This window comes from Notamacropus eugenii, chromosome 5, assembly GCF_028372415.1.
Source record: "Notamacropus eugenii isolate mMacEug1 chromosome 5, mMacEug1.pri_v2, whole genome shotgun sequence".
Lineage (NCBI taxonomy): Eukaryota > Metazoa > Chordata > Mammalia > Diprotodontia > Macropodidae > Notamacropus > Notamacropus eugenii.
The window spans coordinates 83,394,039-83,412,361 of record NC_092876.1 but is presented as its reverse complement, the minus strand read 5'-3'; the positions used below and the strand labels follow the sequence as shown (position 1 = coordinate 83,412,361).

The 18,323-nt window shown below is 36.6% G+C and overlaps 1 protein-coding gene across 9 annotated transcripts in view; it reads left to right on the top strand.

Moving 5' to 3' along the window:
• The window catches only part of THRAP3 (thyroid hormone receptor associated protein 3), an 83,364-nt gene that overhangs the window by 34,558 nt on the left and 30,483 nt on the right, over window positions 1-18,323 (top strand). Inside the window, exon 1 of one of the 9 annotated variants that reach the window (XM_072610032.1) lies at window positions 5,364-5,752. The exons of the other annotated variants lie outside the window; for them this stretch is intronic. The gene's annotated coding sequence lies outside the window, so the exon portion shown is untranslated. Of the gene's footprint in view, window positions 1-5,363; window positions 5,753-18,323 lie in introns of those variants that run through there. 9 annotated transcript variants of the gene reach the window in all.

Genomic DNA, 18,323 nt, shown 5'->3' with positions numbered 1-18,323 from the left:
GTTCTGTCCAACTCTTCATGACCTCATTTTGGGTTTTCTTGGCAAAGATACTGGTTTGTCTTTTTCCTCTCCTGTTCATTTTACAGATGAGGAACTGAGGCAAACAGGGTTAAGTGACTTGTCCAGGGTTCCATAGCTAGTAAATTTCTGAAACCAGATTTGAACTTAGGAAGATGAGTCTTCCTGACTAGCAGGCCTGGCACTTTGTCCACTGTGCCATCTAGCTGTCCCTTTCTATTACCTAACCTGCACTAAATGATTTTTAATGACTACTGCTTTATAATGTAGTTTGGGGTCTAAAGTGCCATTCTTCTTTTCATTAGATAGGTGAAACTTTTATTAAGTGCTTCCTATATGGGAAGTACTGTACTAAGCACCAGGAGGACAAATACTACCAAAAAGATGAGTTCTATCTTCAGAGATCTTACATTCTAAGGAGGGAGATCAGTGCATTAAAGGGAGCTGAGAGGGTTTATAACCACTTAAAGGTAAGGTATAAAAATTCAGAGAGTCAAAAGGAAAATAAGGTGAGAGTGTGGTTGGAATGGGCACATCCTCAAATAGAGGTCCCAAGTAAGAACTCACCAATCAAAATTGCTGTACTCCCTTGATATTCTAAACCTTTTGTTTCTTCAAATGAATTTTATCATTTTACTGAGTTCCCTAAAATATTCCTCTAATAATTTGATTGGTATATCATTAAAACCAATTTAACTTTGGTAATAACTTAAATTTTTTAAAAAAATTATTTATACTGTTGTCTTTTGTCATTCTATCATGTTCATTTCTGTAGATGTATTCTCCCTTCATCCCCTTCTGAGCAAGCTGTCTCTGATAACAAAAATTTAAAAAGGAAAAAAAAGCAGTTCAGCAAAACTAACCAACATGTCAACTGTGTCTGACAGTATATGTAACATTTCACATCTGTATTCCTCTACCTCTTCGTTTGAGAGATGCAGTTTCTCAATTCTAGGTACCAGGGTTGGCCATTATAATTACACAGCTTTTAGTTTCATTTTATTCTTTCTGTTTCTATTATGTATATATTTTTCTGTTTCTACTTCCTTTATTCTGTATCAGTTTACATCTCTCCCCATGCTTCTGAATTCATCTTTTTTTTGTTTCCCTTGTTATCTTTTTATGGCCCAGAAATACTTAATTGCATTGATTTACCACAGTATATTCATTCCTTAGTCAGCAGATCCCTACTTTGGTTCTAGGTTTTTACTACCAAAGAAAGTGCTGCTGTGAATATTTTGATGTTTGTGGATATAATTTCAGGAATGGATTCTGAGGGGAAAAAGGTGATTTCAAGCTGAAAAAAAGATAAGCTCTTCATTGGAAAGGAAAGAGGGAGTTCTTCTGGTCACTTTTCCCATGCTACTCTTATGGCAATTGTCTAGAATCTGAGTAATATTTTTCTTTCATGTAGTTGTTATTTATTGTATCAAGATCAAAACTTAGATGTGCTCAAGTTAATGTTTTATATTACACAATTTAGTAGCTTAGCTGACTAAGAAAGCTTCAAAGCAAGATCTTATATTGACATGAGAATCATGAAAGAAAGATTAAATTATGCTTATTTTATAGTTTCACTATAGGTGTCTACTTGGAAAATTGATGATTGTTTTTCAAGTAACCAGAGTAATTAATCATGAATGATATAGATGCAAAGTTCTGTTCAAGTCATGTAGGACAATCAGTAAATATCTAAGGCTAGCTAAGCATCATATGGGGGCAGAGGGGAGAGGCTATGTGTTTAACACATGTAATTCTAGTCTTTGGAACCTGCAAGTAGGGTTCAACTTACTAATTAGTTAGCATTTATTATTATTTGATCCGAGCTTCAAGGCAGTTTTCGTTTCTGAGTACTAATTGGGTTTAACTACATCATTGTTCACAATGATACCAGATAGAAGGTCTTGAAGTATGTGAAAAAGGAACTATTATCTTAGGCACCATCTGTATTTAGATTCAGAATAGGTGATAGTTGTAGGTAAAGATATGCTTCTGAAAATGAAAACATTCTCCTACTATTGTGTGTTCCTATATAAGTAGGAAAAAACCCCCTGATACTTCTGCTTTTGGCCTTCCCAAAAGGATGCCAGGCGATGAGCTTCTGGGGATGATCTTGAGATTTTTTTTTTCATATTCTCAATACAGTGTTGACTCTTGAAGGTGATAAAAGGCATTGAGCTGTAATTGCTTGAATTAAGCTGGATTTAAGATTTAAGATTACCTGTTGAGTGTGCTTTCAACACAAAACTTCTATACTGATAGGGGCTGTTACAGTAAAATCCCTTACACAAAAATATCCCTTACACAGAAGACTCCCTAGCTTTTTGCCACTGATACCCTTTACCACTAACAGCCAGGAGTTTTGTGGTTTCTCTCCCAATGACTGTGATTTTTGAGATTACAACCTTTTTGCCTTTTATTTTCTCTGGTACATTGCTTCTCCTTTAGTCCGTTTTCAGCACAACATAAGCTTAGTAAGATTGTTAGGACTGCACAGTATGGGCATATCTGGATATAGATTGTGCACATGTAGATGAGTCACAGGTATGCATACTCCCTGTTAAAACTCCTTTGATCCAAAAACTCAGAAATACTCTGTGCCATGAACCTGTGGAACCAGTGGGTGAAGATTGCCTAAGATCAGAGATAAAACTGGGTTGACAGGGATTGACCTGTTTAAAAAAACAAAACAAAAATCTTTCTGGAGCCTGATACATTTAAGAAACAACAGCATAAAATACTTCACTTTAGCAGAGAGGAATCTGTTCAAATCTGGCCAGCCTCATACTCTTCCTTGAGGGATAATGTCTTTATAATGTAGCAGTTCTTAACCTGGGATCTGTGAATTTTGGTTTTTGATATTTTGATCATTTTATTCCTTTGTAATCCTATATATTTTATTTTTCTGCATTTATAAAAGCATTAGTGTGAGGAGACCAGCACATGAAAAAGGTTAAGAACTCCTATTATAGTACAAAGAAGACAGTAATAATTATTTGGAGACCTAGTCTTCTGTTAACTAGCTTTGCACTGTTTGCCAAGTCACTTTTCTGAAATTTAGTTTCCTTACTCTTTAAGATGAGGAAGATCATAGGTTTAGTAGTAGATAGTTAGCTTGAGAGATGAGACATCACACAATCCAAACCCCACATTTTATAGATGAAGAAACTGAAACCCAGGAAGTCCAGAAGTAACGTATGAAGTTGGACAGATAGCACATCTAGGTTTTGAATCTCTCTGATTCCAAATGTAATGTTCATTTTCACTATAACATACTGTTTGTCAGATTGAACTAGAAGCTCCATCCAGCTTTAAAATTGACCACTTTATTTGAAAATCACTTTTAAAAATCTAAATCATTCTTGTGGTTTTAAAAACTTAAAAGTGCCATTGATTCCTCTCTTTATATATCCCAAATCCAGTTGGTCATTCCTGCTTTCTGACATTCATCTTTTCCTCTAGCATCATCACTTTCCAGGCCCACTTTGCCTCAGCCCCGGACTATTAATTATTGCATTGATCTCCCTTCTAAGCTTCTTTCCTTCAGAACTGTATATGTCTAGTTTATATGAACAATGCAAGATCGAGTTTATATCAAGTAATGCATTTCTTGTCAAATAGGACTAGAAGTTAGATATTAACGATGCTAGAATAATAAGTTCTGATGCTTTCCTGATATTGCTTAGTAGTAAAAACACTTTGTTTTACATCCTTTTTTTAGCCAGAAGAAACAGAAACTCAGCTAACTACTGCAATAAAATCAAAATTTTACAAACTTGCAGATTTATCAGTTTATCTGTTGGTCTTTCACTTAAGAAGAGTCACTAAGAAGAACTAAATTAGACCTATTAGAGCCTAGAAGAGAGGAAACTGTTAACATTAATCTAGCTACCTTTTTTTAAAAACTGTTACCATCATCCCAGCGCCTTTTTATTATTTTTTAATTGACAACTTTTTATATTGTTTTCATTTTCCAGTATAGGCTTCTCCCATCTCTTGTGGGGTGAACTGTTGTTTTTAACAAAGAACAAAACTTTCAAAATTGCCCATCACTTCAACAAAGTGACATTATTTCATATCCCAAATTCTCCATCTACCTCTGGGAAGGAAGGAAAGGTGGCACATTTTCTGATCTCTTCTCTGGATCAAACTTGCTCTTTATGTAGCATTCAATTTCTGAGTTTTATTATTCTTTCCACTTACAATATTATAGTCATTGTCTGAATATTGTTTTCTTAGTTCTGATTATTTTCCATCAATCCATATGGCTTCCTATACTTTTAAAAAAAATTTCATATTCTTTCTTTTAGTGCAGTAATGTTCTGTTCATTTCATGTGCCAAAATATCTTTATCTATTCCTGAATCGGAGAACATATACTTTGTTTCCAGTTTTTTGCTACCACAAAAAGTGCTGCTGTAATTATTTTGGTGTGCATGGGATTTTTAAAGCATAATTTCAGATTGCTTTCCAGAAGGATTGGACCAGTTCACAGCTCTGCCAGCAGTGTGTTAAGTGTACCCATCTTTCCCTCCAAGAACTATTTCCATCCTTTGTCATCATTGCCAATTTACAGAGTGTAAAGTGAAACCTCAGAGTTGTTTTGATTTGCATTTCACTTATTAGTGAAATGGAGCTATCTTTCATAAGTATGTTAATAGTCTGTAATGCTTCTTTTGCAAATTATCCTTTGGAGAATGCTTCTTTGTTTTAATAGTATTTATAGACTAGTATTGATGCTGATCAGTTTCTATGAACATACAGAATTTCATAGCCATCTCTCTTTACGTTTATTTATGTTGTCCTTTTAGAATCTGCCCTAAGTGGACAGGCAGTCTTGTAGCTAGCCTGCTTTCAAGAACTTATGGGGTAGCTAGATGTCACAGTGGATAGAGCACTGACCCTGGACAGGATGATCTGAGTTCAAATCCAGCCTCAGCCATTTGACACTTACTAGTTGTGTGACCCTGGACAAGTCACTTAACCCTAATTGTCTTGCTAAAAAACAAACAGACAAAAAAACCCCAGCTTATGGACACCAGCGGCTTAGTGGGGAATCGGCAAGCATTTATCAAATTACTGTTGTTTATCAGGCACTATATTTATTCATTTAAAAAGGTTATCATGGCATTTTAGTATAAGATCATATTTAGAGCTGGAAGATGAGGTTATCCAGTTCACCAACCACATTTTTAATTTAAGGCCGAGAGAGATTAGGTGATTGACCAACTAAGCCTTAAATATGAAAAACAATGAGTATTGTGCCAATACAAATGTCATAGTTTGTAAAGTATCTCTTTCTAGTATGGAAATGAAAATAAGTCTTAAGAAAATACAGGAAGCCTTGCAACTTCCACTTCCCTTAATTTTGTTGATTAATAGGGAACAGAGGTTCACTGAGTTTGTAATACTTTCTGATTTTGAGAGAATTTATTTGGGACTGCCCCTTTAAAAAGTGGAAAATGGAAGGGGTGGAGTTTGCCCTGTCATCAGATCAAGAAAGCAGTTCACTAGTTGAAAGCAGGAAGGAAATGTGACCTCTTGCAGGCTCTCTGCTGGAAAGAAGCTGTCCTTAGCTCTCAGTTCAGTGTGCTCTGAGGCCTTTTCCGTGGCAACATTTCTGGAGTTTAGCTGAATTCTCTCTTCTCAAAGCTTTTCTTTCTCAGATGAATGTGGTACTGTGTAGTTCCTGTAGGTGAGTTGCCCCAGATGCAAGTGAAAAGTAAAGTTTGAAGGTAAGTATTCTCTGGTCCCGTGCAATTAATACTTCCATTTTCAGGAGAATTTTCTTATCCATAAATGAAGTGGGGTGAAGTGTAATGTTCCTTTCCTATATCTTTCCTCCTTGAATGATTTTCAGCAACAGAGACCTTAGTTTCTTTGAACTTTAATGGGAAGGGAAAACTTCTCCCAAAAAGCCTAAAGTTCCAACCAGTCAGTCATTAATTATTCATAGGCCATTCTCAGTGTTTCACTAGCATGGTGATAAAGAATGTCCCTAATTTTGTTTGAACTTATAATTCTTTTGTCAATCATAGAAGCTCAAAGCTTGGATGGGTCCTTAGAGACTATTATTTCATTTCTCTCATTTTACCAATACAGAAAATTGAGGACTTGAGCAGAGAAAGGACATACTTACAATGTGAGGTTTATATGATCAGTGAGTTTGGGTAAATTGTTTATAATCAGCTGGGTGTAAAAGGGTCTCGGTAACGATTTGCTCAGTGTCTTATTTTTAAAACCTTGCATGTAAAGTGGGACTACTTCTAAGGAAGGTCAGAGAAAAAAGCTAATTTATCCTACGGTTTACTTAAGCATTGATTTTTGTGGTGAAGGAAGAATAGTGCTGTCAGTAGCTAAGCACAAGAAGACAACATCTGCTATTTCTTAGTTGTTGGGTGGGGCTGAGGGTTACATTACCTAGAATCGTGGAGGGGTAGACAACTCTAGTGTGTTTTTCTCCTTAACATAGCATTTTCTACCTACAAAGTGATCAAGAAATATCTGTGGTTCCAACTTCTCAGACTAGTGGAAAGCAATACTTTTTAAATTAAGTAACCGTTATGAGACAAATGCAATCAGAAGTGTACTACATTTCTTTGTGATTCTTCTTAGGGCTATAATGTCCAGCATAGTTAGTAAAACTGACTTTACCAGGGCGATTGGAGTTAGAGGCAGTCAGGATACATTAGCCTTCCCTACATAGTATTAACCTATATGAACAAAGACAATCCAGAATTGACTTATTTGTCCATCCAGATACCTTCCAATCAAGTGACATGAGTGAGAAAAATAGAACAGACCGATCCCTGGATATTCAACTTGATAGGGACATTGAAGTGATTTGTGCCTCTCTGGATAAAGCTAGACCACTATTTTCAATAATATGGTTGGTCTAGATACCTAGAAAAAATCCAGTATTTAAAATAGTTTATATTTAGGTTAAAGCCATGTACTGTTACTTTTTCATTAATGTGAATACTTACTTTGTCAGAGCTTATATTGTAAATTTTCCTTTAATCTTAAAACCCCATAGAAATATCATCCTATGACATGAGCTATTGGTATCTGTGATGAAGGCATTACATGGGGTTTAGTCTTTGTGTTATTCTGAAATGAACTCATGACTAGTCATGTTAACCTCTGGATATTGATTTTAATAACCATTCTGACCCCCTCCTTCCCTCCTCACATATTCTGACCTGAAGAACCATTTTAAGGTACTCATTTCATCAGATATGTTCATTCACTTGCCAAATATAAAAAGGATAAATGGCAGCTAATTGTCTAAACATTGCTGAATAGATAATTTGGAAAAATTGATTAGGGAATTTTTTTCTTTTCTTAAACTTCAGGAAAGGTGAAAAAGAAAGAATATGAAATTATTTCTGTTTTTCATTGTCAGATGTAATATTTGTTTTTAAAAAGTTGAAGTGGTAGGTATTTTTTCAAACCTCTGTGAATTGGATAGAAGTGTGCTACCAACTTTACCAATAAAAATGGAGCACTGTAGAGCTAAGGAATTGAGAAGATACCATATTGTTAATCAAATGCTGTGGTAATTTTAATATATTAAGGTTTATTCTAATAACTTCCTGTTTCAGCTGAAGCAGTGAGAAGACATTTCTGAAAACAGTTGATGAAATAGCCCAAATTGGACATGGTATTTTGAACTGCTCTGTGGAGATAGTTTAAGATTGTGCTTTGGAATTGGCTTGAAATACTTTTCAGCACAGTATAAAATGATTCTTTATTTTGGAGGGGCTCATTCTCTTGATTTTTTTCTGCAGGATACACCAAATAGAGAAGTTTAGCAGGGGATAGACAATAGGGTGATGTTTTTGGTCATTTCTTCACAAATATTCTTTTGGAAAAATTGTATAAAAAATATTTTTCGGAGCTAGCTACGAGTATTTTATTACTCCCACCAGAACTTTGCTTTGACAGCCTTTTTAGAGAAGAATTATACATGAGGCAAGATCTTCTCGGAGTCTTGTCCAAGGATGTTTACTTAACATTTTATGCTAAAGTATGAGAAGGATTTAGAATTTGAAAGCTATAAGGCTATTGTTAAGAATTCCCCTGGGCTTTGGAGATTATAGTTTTGATTCATTTTTACTACCTTTAAGTACTCTTTTTAGAGGGTGTTCTGAGATAACTTTGCTGTGCTACAAATATTTGAAGGGCAGGGACAGCTAGTTCTTTCCAGATTGTAAATTTAAAGGATATTGATCAGTATTTATATGAATTGCAACAATTTCCAGAGTAATTAAGTAGTGTTTATTTGCTTAAAATACATTAAGAAGTTCAAAAAACTTGAAGATAATCTAGAATACTTTTGATCTTTTAAAAGAAAGTATGCTTTAAAATTTTTTTTAATGGGAAACCCTGGTATGCATTATGTATTTATTCAACAAACACTGAAGTTCCTACTAGGGGCTGACACAATGGAACAAGCACTGAATTTGGAGTCTGAAGTCCTAAGTTTAAGTTCTGAACTCAATATTTGCTGGCTCTTCAAGTCATCCTTTCATTCTCTGTAAAGTGAGGGAGTGTCAATACTTGTGTTTTGGTCTTTGTAGGCCTGTTATAAAGAAAGCATTTTGCAAATTGTCAAATGAGAAAGAAATTAGAATTCCAAAAAAAGCAGGTTTTTATTGGGGGTGGGGAAGGGAGAGATGGCAAATAATGTTCTCTGTGCTAATTGATGTACGAATTTCTACTAGTTTTCTTCTTTACAAGTTTTAAGAATTGAGACACAGAAGTTGGACTTGGTGGAAGCCAGTTTTGTTGTTTGTGTTTGCAGATTAATCTGTTGTGAATTATTGATGAGAACTATTGAATAGCAAGATAAATGTCAGGACATGTCTCTTCTCTCATTTGGTTCATTCAGAGATCTGGGGATGGCTTTATTGTTGTAGTCTATTGCCTGGGCAAAAATATCCAAAGTTCTGCAATATCCCATTGCTCCAATGCAAGGACCTAAAACATTTCCAAAGGACTGTTGATGCAAAATGCCCTCCACATCCAGAGAAAGAATTATAGAGTCGGAGCTCAGAATGAAGCAGACTATTTTCTGTTGTTTTTGTTTGATTTTTCTCATAGTTTCTTCCATTTGTTTTAATTCTTCTATGCAACATAACCAATGTGAAAATATGTTTAATAAGAATGAATATGTAGACCCCATATAAGATTGCATACCATCTTAGGGGGAAGAAGGGGAAGAAAATTTATGAAAGTGATTATTGAAAACTGAAAACAAATTAATTTTTAAAAAAAGAAAAAATATCCCATTGCTCCTCTTAATTCTGTTTCACTCCTGCCTAACATCCCCATGAGAAAATCTCTAGGGTCAGGAAAATATAGTAAACAGGTGTCATCTTTCACCAGGGATTTACTTTCCTGCCACTCTTTCTGAAGGCTCACAATACTAAAAATCCAGTCCTGTAGTTCTGTATTAAAAGTGCTTTCTTAAGGAGCTCCTTAGGGGTGAGGAAGGGCACATGAATGATTTAGTATGCTAGTATCATCCCACAGCATTTGTTTTCCTTTATTCGTTAAGGATTTTTCTCTTTTTATTAACTATTGCAAACCTGTTATTTCTGCTATATATTCTTATTTGTCATTTGATATCCTGCTTTTTCTTAATAGTTGATGTGTCTTCCCTGCTCATGGCATGGGTAGAGATAGGAGTATTGTGCAGTTTAATTTGTTGTGAAGAGCTATAAGTGTGGTTGTGGATATTTGTCTTTTAGCAGCGTAGGAGAAAGTCAAGGTGCATGGTATAGCAGAGAACCAACCTTGAACCAAGAAGTTCTGGGTTCAGGTTCCATCTGACACAAACTGGTGACTAAGCAAATCACTTAATCTCTCAATCCTGTGGGCAGCTCTCTAAGACTGTACGGTGCAGGAAGAAGCCTGTGTTGGTAGAGAGGCTTTGTTCACCCAAGGAGTTACTGTACTGTTACTGTACTGCTACTGTACTGGTGAAATCACAGTCTCGGGTCATAACCCTCGTTTTAGAAGCCTGGCAGTGTTTGCCCTTAGAAGGCAGCGTAGCAATTCTTATCTTGACATATTCTGCTGGTTTCTGGCCCCTTTTCCTCTTAGTACTGTGGATGAAGGGAATGCGAGGTGGAAAAGGCCATTAGTGGCTACAGAGATTTTTTTAAATTGGTACATTTGTGTTACCAGTATTATTGAAATAAAAATCATTTAAAATTTAGTATCGTGTGGCAATAATCTTTAAACAAAAGTTTTGGTCCAATTTTAAGTTACCACCAGATGTCTAGAAATTGAAGTTAAATCTGGGTAATCATTAATATTTTACTTGTAACCTTCTAATCTTCCAGTATAGTAGAGGTATTAATGGTTAAAATTTAAATTATGACCAGAAAATTAGTTATAAGCAGGTAGTTCTTTTTCTCCCCAAACAATTGTCTAAAACCTTAATTTTTAGCACAAATCCCTCAGTATAATTATTTTCAGTAATTCAGATTGCTAGGAGTTGCAGTTGGGTTTCAGCTATTATTGAGATGCTTGATATACTTTTTCCCTGATGGTAGTATCATATTACAGGTCTATTGTTTCTAGACATGTTAACAGTAAGTGAAGCAGGCAGGTGATACCATTTTCTCCAGTGATGTGGCTGTCATCTTCTGCCAACATAGATTCTGGAAACTGATCAACACAAAATAGAGCCAGTGACATTTATAGAGAAAGTCTAAGTATTTTGATTCTTTTTATATCTAAGTTACCAGGACAGCTGGTCATGAAGTGACTTCACACAGGAAATAATCCTGATGACAGCCTTGGTTTTGGATGTCTAGATTGCTTTCTCACTGCCATTTTCTCCATTTTGAACCCCTCTGCTACAAATAGTCTTGATGTCAATGCCGTGGTAAAAAGACTGACATGTGAATTATTTGAGTCAAGAGTAACAGCATTTTCTTATTCAATAGTCTAAAATAGGAGAACTCTATATTTGAATTTTAGTTCTTCAAGGAACCCTTGCTTTATTGTTATATTCATGTTGCTTTGCTTTGGTTTCTTAAGAAATTCCATATTCTCTAAGAAGACCTTATGTACTAACAGATACCTAGTTTGGGATCTTTGAATTCATATTCAGACTTGCCCACTAATATTGTAACTTGGTTCTGCCAGAATATTACATTAAATAATAGGACTTCATAGGAGGCAATTTCTTTCATAGAAACAATGCTATAAACAGTCTTCTGACTAGATGATTGTCTGACACTAGGTTTGACATCATGTTAAGACCAAGCCTCCTCCATCTAGACCCTTGATTCTCTGTGTCTCCTGACCTCATCACTTGACTAAAATTGCTCTCTCCAAAGTTTTCTTGTCTAGTCTAACACTCAGCGTCTCTAGCATCCCCTAGTGCTCTGTTTAAAAAAATTTTTTTCTCTCTCTTCTACCCCATTAAAAAAGAGAGAAAAGAAAAGTTTCCTCATTGTATACAAATGTGTGTTTTATTCTGCACTCTGTCCCTTTCTCATAGTAAGTGAATAGTATGATTCATCATCTGTCATTTGAAATCATGGGTGGTCATTGTATTGATCATAGTTCTTAGGACTTCCAAAGTTGTTTGCCTTTTTTCAGTTTTGATGTTTTATAAATTGTTCTCTTGGTTCTGCTTATGTCAGTTTATAAGTCTTAAATCTTTAGTTTTTATAATATTGATGTTGTAGTATAAAATGTTCTGAATCTGCTTACTGTGTTTCAGCTCATGTAATTCTTTCCACATCTGTTTTTTCTTTACAGGACAGTAGTATCTCATCACGTTCATATACCACAGCTTATTCAGTCATTCCTCAGTTGATGGGCATCCCTTCAGTTTCCTTTGTATTTTTAGCTATCACAGAAAAAGGTGTGTGTGTGTGTGTGTGTGTGTGATGTGATCTTTTACTGTTTCTTTGATCTTTTTTGGGTAGAAGCCTTACAGAGATAGCAGAGTCAAAATGGGTATTTAGTGTTTACTAACTTCTTGTTTATAATTACAAATTGCTTTACAGAATGGTTGTATCCTTTTCTAAGTCCACCAGTAATGCACTGGCATGCCTCTTTTTCCACAGCCCTCCAACATTTTATCATTTTCCTTTGCCACTATAATGAGTGTGATGTAGAATCTCAAAATTGCTTTCATTTGCATTTCTTTTGTTAGTGAATTTCTTTTTTTTTATTAATTAATTTATTTTAAGTTTTCAGCGTTCATTTCCATAAAATTTTGAGTTCCAAATTTTCTCCCCATCTCTCCCCTCCCCTCACCCCAAAACACCAAGCATTCTGATTACCCTTTCCACCAGTCTGCCCTCCCTTCTAACATTCCTCCCTTTCCTTATCCCCATCTTCTCTTTTGTCCTGTAAGGCAAGATAAATTTCTATACCCCATTACCTGTATTTCTTATTTCTCAGTTGTATGCAGGAAAAATACTCAACATTTATTTCTAAAACTTTGAGTTCCAGCTTCTCTTCCTTCCTCCCTCCCCACCCATCCCCACTGAGAAGGCAAGCAATTCAATATAGGCTATATATGTGTAGTTTTACAAATGACTTCCATAATAGTCATGTTGTGTAAGACTAACTATATTTTCCTCCATTGTTTCCTGCCCCCTATTTCTTGTATTCTCTCTTTTGACCTTGTCCCTCCCCAAGAGTGTTTACTTCTAATTGCTCCCTCCTCCCATTTACTCTCCCTTACATCATCCCCCTCACTCTGCTTATCCCCTTTTCCCCTACTTTCCTGTATTGTAAGATAGGTTTTCATACCAAATTAAGTGTGCATGTTATTCCCTCCTTGAGCCAAATGTGATGAGAGTAAGCTTCACTTTTTCCCTCTCACCTCCCCGCTTTTTCCCTTCATTGAAAAGGCTTTTTTTGCCTCTTTTATGAGAGATAATTTGCCCCATTCTGTTTCTCCCTTTCTCTTCCCAATATATTCCTCTCTCACCCCTTAATTTCACTGTTTTAGGTATGATCCCTTCCTATTCAACTTATCCTGTACTTTGTCTCTTCTGTGTGTGTGTGTGCATGTGTGTATCTGTGTATAATCCCACCAACCACCCAGATACTGAGAAAAGTTTCAAGATTTACAAATATTATCTTTCCATGTAGGAATGTAAACAGTTCAACTTTAGTAAGTCCCTTATGATTTCTCTTTCCTGTTTACCTTTTCATACTTCTCATGATTCTTGTTTGAAAGTCAGATTTTCTTTTCAGCTGTGGTCTTTTCATCAAGAATGCTTGAAAAAGTCCTCTATTTCATTGAATGACCATTTTTTCCCCCTGAAGTATTATACTCAGTTTTGCTGGGTAGGTAATTCTTGGTTTTAGTCCTAGTTCCTTTGACTTCTGAAATACTATATTCCACATCCTTCGATCCCTTAACGTAGAAGATGCTAGATCTTGTGTTATCCCGATTGTACTTCTACAATACTCAAATTATTTCTTTCTAGCTGCTTGCAATATTTTCTCCTTGACCTGATAACTCTGGAATTTGGCTACAGTGTTCCTAGGAGTTTCTCTTTTTGGATCTCTTTCAGGAGATGTTTGGTGGATTCTGTCAATATTTATTTTGCCCTCTGGTTCTAGAATATCAGGGCAATTTTCCTTGATAATTTCATGAAAGATGATGTCTAGACTCTTTTTTTGATCATGGCCTTCATGCAATATCATAATTTTTAAACTATCTCTCCTGGATCTATTTTCCAGGTCAGTTGTTTGTCCAGTGAGGTATTTCACATTATCTCCATTTTTTTCATTATTTTGGTTTTGTTTTGTGATTTCTTGGTTTCTCATAAAGTCATTAGTTTCCATCTGTTCCATTCTAATTTTTAAAGAACTATTTTCTTGAATGAGCTTTTGAACCTCCTTTTCCATTTGACTAATTCTGCTTTTTAAAGCATTCTTCTCCTCATTGGCTTTTTGAACCTCTTTTTCCAGTTGAGTTAGCCTATTTTTAAAGGTGTTATTTTCTTCAGCATTATTTTGGGTCTCCTTTAGCAAGCTGCTGACTCACTTTTCATGATTTTCTTGCATCTCTCTCATTTCTTTTCCCAGTTTTTCCTTCACCTCTTTTACTTGATTTTCAAAATCCTTTTGGAGCTTTTCCATGGCCTGAGTCAACTGAATATTTATTTTGGATGTTTGGGATACAGAAGCCTTGACTTTTATGTCTTTCCCTGGTGGTAAGCATTGTTCTTCATCTGACAAGATGGGAGAAGATACCTGTTCACCAAAAGTAACCTTCTATAGTCTTATTTTTTTTCCCTTTTTTGGGCATTTTCCCAACCAGTTATTTGACTTTTGGGTTCTTTGTCAAGAGTAGGGTATACTCTGGGGACCTCTAAGATCTCAGTTCCTCTAAGGTGGCACAGTCAAGCCTGCACACTGATCTGGGAGCAACTAGAAACTTTTGTGCCCAGAGTCTGTGAGTAGTAGAATTTCCTCTCCACAACAGCCTCACCTCCAGTTCCACCAGGCCAGCACTCAGGGTTGAGGTTCCGATCAGCTGCTCAGTTCCCCCAGGGGCTCTATGATGAGGCTTCCAGCAATGGATGAAGGCTGCTGCCTGCTGAAGGAACCACCACCAGCTGAGGCCTCTGCTGCCTGGGGCCAGAGCTATGGCAGGGGGTGGGGGAGACCCTGCTGCCTTCTTGGCCAACTGAAAAAACCCTCTTACTGACCTTTGGTGCCTGTGGATTGAGGGATCTGTGGACCACTGCTGCTGCCCTGGGGAATCTACTCTGGAGGCCTACTCTGGTCCTCCTCCCTACATCGCATGGTCAAGGCTGGGCTGGGCTCCGCTCCATGTTCCATGCAACAGACCTTTTCTGTTGGCCTTCCAGGTCACCCTGGGCTGGAAGTCTCCTCCACTCCATCGTTCTGTGGCTTTTGCTGCTCTAGAATTTGTTGAGAGTCATTCTTTACAGGTATTTTATGGGCTATAGGGGAAGCGTTAGAGTATATGAGTCTTTCTTCTCTGCCATCTTGGGTACTCCCCCCCCCCCCCCCCCTTAATGAATTTCTTTAGCACAGATCTAACCTTGTCACTCCCTTTCTCAGCCTACTCTGTTAGTTCCTTATAGCCTCTAGGAGAAATCGTAAACGTTCCTTTGTTTAGCATTTAAAGCCCTGTACAGCCTTACCCCAACCTAGCCTTTCCTCATTGGACATTACTGCTCCTCCCACACTCTGCAATCCAACCCAACTTGCAGTTTCTGTGTTCTTAATTCTCTCCACTCTATTTTCTGTCGTCATGCCTTTGCACTGGGCATTCCCCATGCCTGGAATTCACTCCCACTCTACCTCTGTCTCAAACTGGCCCTCTCGTCCTTTAAGCTGCAGGTTAGGCACTGTTCTCTACTTGAAGCCTTTCCTATTCCCCTCAAATGCCACTGCCATCCTTCTCAAACTAATTTGTATTGAACTACTGTGTGTATGTGTATTAATTTGTACTTCTCATTAAAATCTAAGTGTATTGAGAATAGGGATTATTTCATTCTTTATATGTAATTGTATCCTCAGCACCTAAAACAATACCTGGCACATAGTAGCTACTTAATAAATACTTGTTGATTGATTTATATATTATAGAGGACTGTACATGCATTTGAAAATCTACTGATAGCTTTAACATGTTGTTTTTAAAATTGTTTATTTTGTTGTGATTCCTTCTGACCTTTTGGTGGGAGGGTCCCAAACCAGCTTTTCTTTCCCTCTCACAACTGGGTAGAAAAGAAAATCAAAACAATTCTAATAAATACTTATAGTTAAGTAAAATACTTGGCCCTGTCCAGGCAAGTTTGTCTTATTCTGCATCATGAGTCAGTCACTTCTCTGTGAGATGGGTAGCATCTGCTCAGACCCTTAGATATTTCCCAAGATTCTGTCTTTGACCTTTCTCCCTATTCTTTTTGCCTTACTCTTCCCATACCTTAAAATACCATTTTTCTGAAGGTGACCCTCCAAGTCTGTGTGTCTGATTTTTTTTTTTCTGAGTTTCAGATTTGTTTTTCATAGACTTTAATAGATAAAGTAAGAATTTGTTGGGTTGGAGTTAATAATTTTACCATGGCTTTGTGCATTGAATCAGGATATTTGCATTAGAGATTTCTTGGAAATTGATTACTTTGAGGATATGTTGCATGTTTGCTTTGAAAATTATTTACTCATTTGGCATGTTTGGTTTCCATAGACTCTTCTGGGAAAAGCTTTTGGAGCACAAAAACCTTTTTGTTTGAAAAGTAGATCAGATTGGAGATAAGGGGAATTGGGAATAGGATGGGGTAAGACTGGGAAATGTAGGATAGCAACATAAAGTCTTGAATACCAGACTTAAAAGTTTGGACATTTTTGATTAAGATGTTGCTTCATCATTGAGCTGCTGAATAGTTGCTCTCTGTTGCAACCTTAAGAGGGTTTCTTAGTGGCCTTTTCTCATTTGGCCAGGGATGGCCAGGGTTTGGAAGTTGCATAGATGTTATATTCAGAAAGAACTGAGTTCTTCTGAATACATACAAAGTAGCAAAAAAAAAACCAAAACAAAACAAAAACTCTTATGGGCTTATATAGAGTTCAGTTTTGGATGTGTTGAGTTTAAGATATCTATGGGACATTGAGATTGAAGTATCCAGTAGGCAGTTGGAGATGTGAGACTTAAGGTCAACAGAGAGGTTAGGGCTGGATAAATAGACTTGACAGTTATCAACATAGAGATAATTGAATCCATGAAATTTAGGTCATAAAATGAAGTACTCTAGAGGGAGAATGGGAAGGATCCCAGGATAGATCCTGTGGAACACTCATGGTTAGCAAGTATTGAGAACATCATATGCTCTGTTTTGGAAATGTAGGGTTTCTGTTCCCTATGGAATATCCATTTTGAAATATCTGTTAGGGAGCTGGTGATGCATAGGAAAGAGAATAGGGCTGGAATATATGGCTGTGAAACATCTAATAGTTGTGTCAGAAGTGATTATTAAACTCATGGGAGCTGATTAGGTCACCAAGAGAGTGTAGATGGCAAAGGAGAAAAGGGTTTAGGACAGAGCTTTGGGGAACACCTAGAATTAGGGGGAATGATATGTTTGATGACCCAGCAAAGGAGACTAAAATAGAGTAGTTGGACAGGTAAGAGGCAGACTGGGAGAGAATAGTGAAATGAAAACCCAGAGAGGATTTAATAGATGGAGAGGCTAGTCAACAAGGTCACGTAGCAGATAGCTTAAGAATAAGTGTTCTTAACATTTTTTTGTGTCATGGATGCATTTGGCAATCTGAAGCCCATGCATGGAGTGTTTCTCAGAATAAGGTTTTTAAGTGCGTAAGATAAAAGACACAAGATTACAAGGAAAAACAATTTATCTGAAATAACAGTTATGAAAATATTTTTTCACGTACACATACAGTTCATGGAACCCAAGTTAAGACCTCCTGGTCAAGAAAGAGAATTGAGAAAATTCCATTAGATTGGTACCTAAAAATCTTTTATAACTTTAGATGGAGTAGTTTCATGTGAACAATAATGTTGGAAACCTCATTATAAATGGTTGAGAATAGTGGCGACAGAGTAGATAGTTTTGTCCTGTGAATTTGGCTCTGGAAGGGAGGATAGAGGATGATGTAGGATGAGGCAATGCTGGGAGTCTAATGGGGATTATTTTGTTTTGTTTCAAGATGGAGGAGAGCATTTTTTGTAGGCAGAAGGAAAGGAGCCAGTAGATAGGGAGAGACTGAAGCCTAAGAAATTGATCTTTATGTATAAAACTGTAGTTGTTAAAGATGCTAAAACAGGTGTGCAGAGACTATGCCAATTTTGGAAGGATGATATAGTTAAAGAAGAGACAAAAGGGCCTCCAAGTGCCCCTTTTGGGAGTCTGACATGGGATAATGCAACTCCCAAGAATAGTTTTCTTTAAAAAATAGTAAAGTAACCAACCTTTTAACTTAATCAGAAGAGGGTACTTGTAGAAATTGATGATGGGGATCCTGAGCATAGAAGCAAATAAGAGGTCATGTGATACAGTGAAAAGAGGAAACAGTATTGGGTTTGGAATCAGTGAAACTGGGTTTGAATTCTTACTGTGCCACTTACCTGTAAAGTGAAGAGATTGGGCTATATGCCTCCTGGGTTCCCTTTGAGCTCTAAATCTATGTTTCTTAAATATCTTACTGTTAACTAGTCCTTTTAAATCTGATCTGCCCCACTAGCAAAGTCAGGAATCACAAGAAGGATTTGAATATTTAACTATAGCTAAAATTAAAGATTGGCCCCGAGGGCTCCCT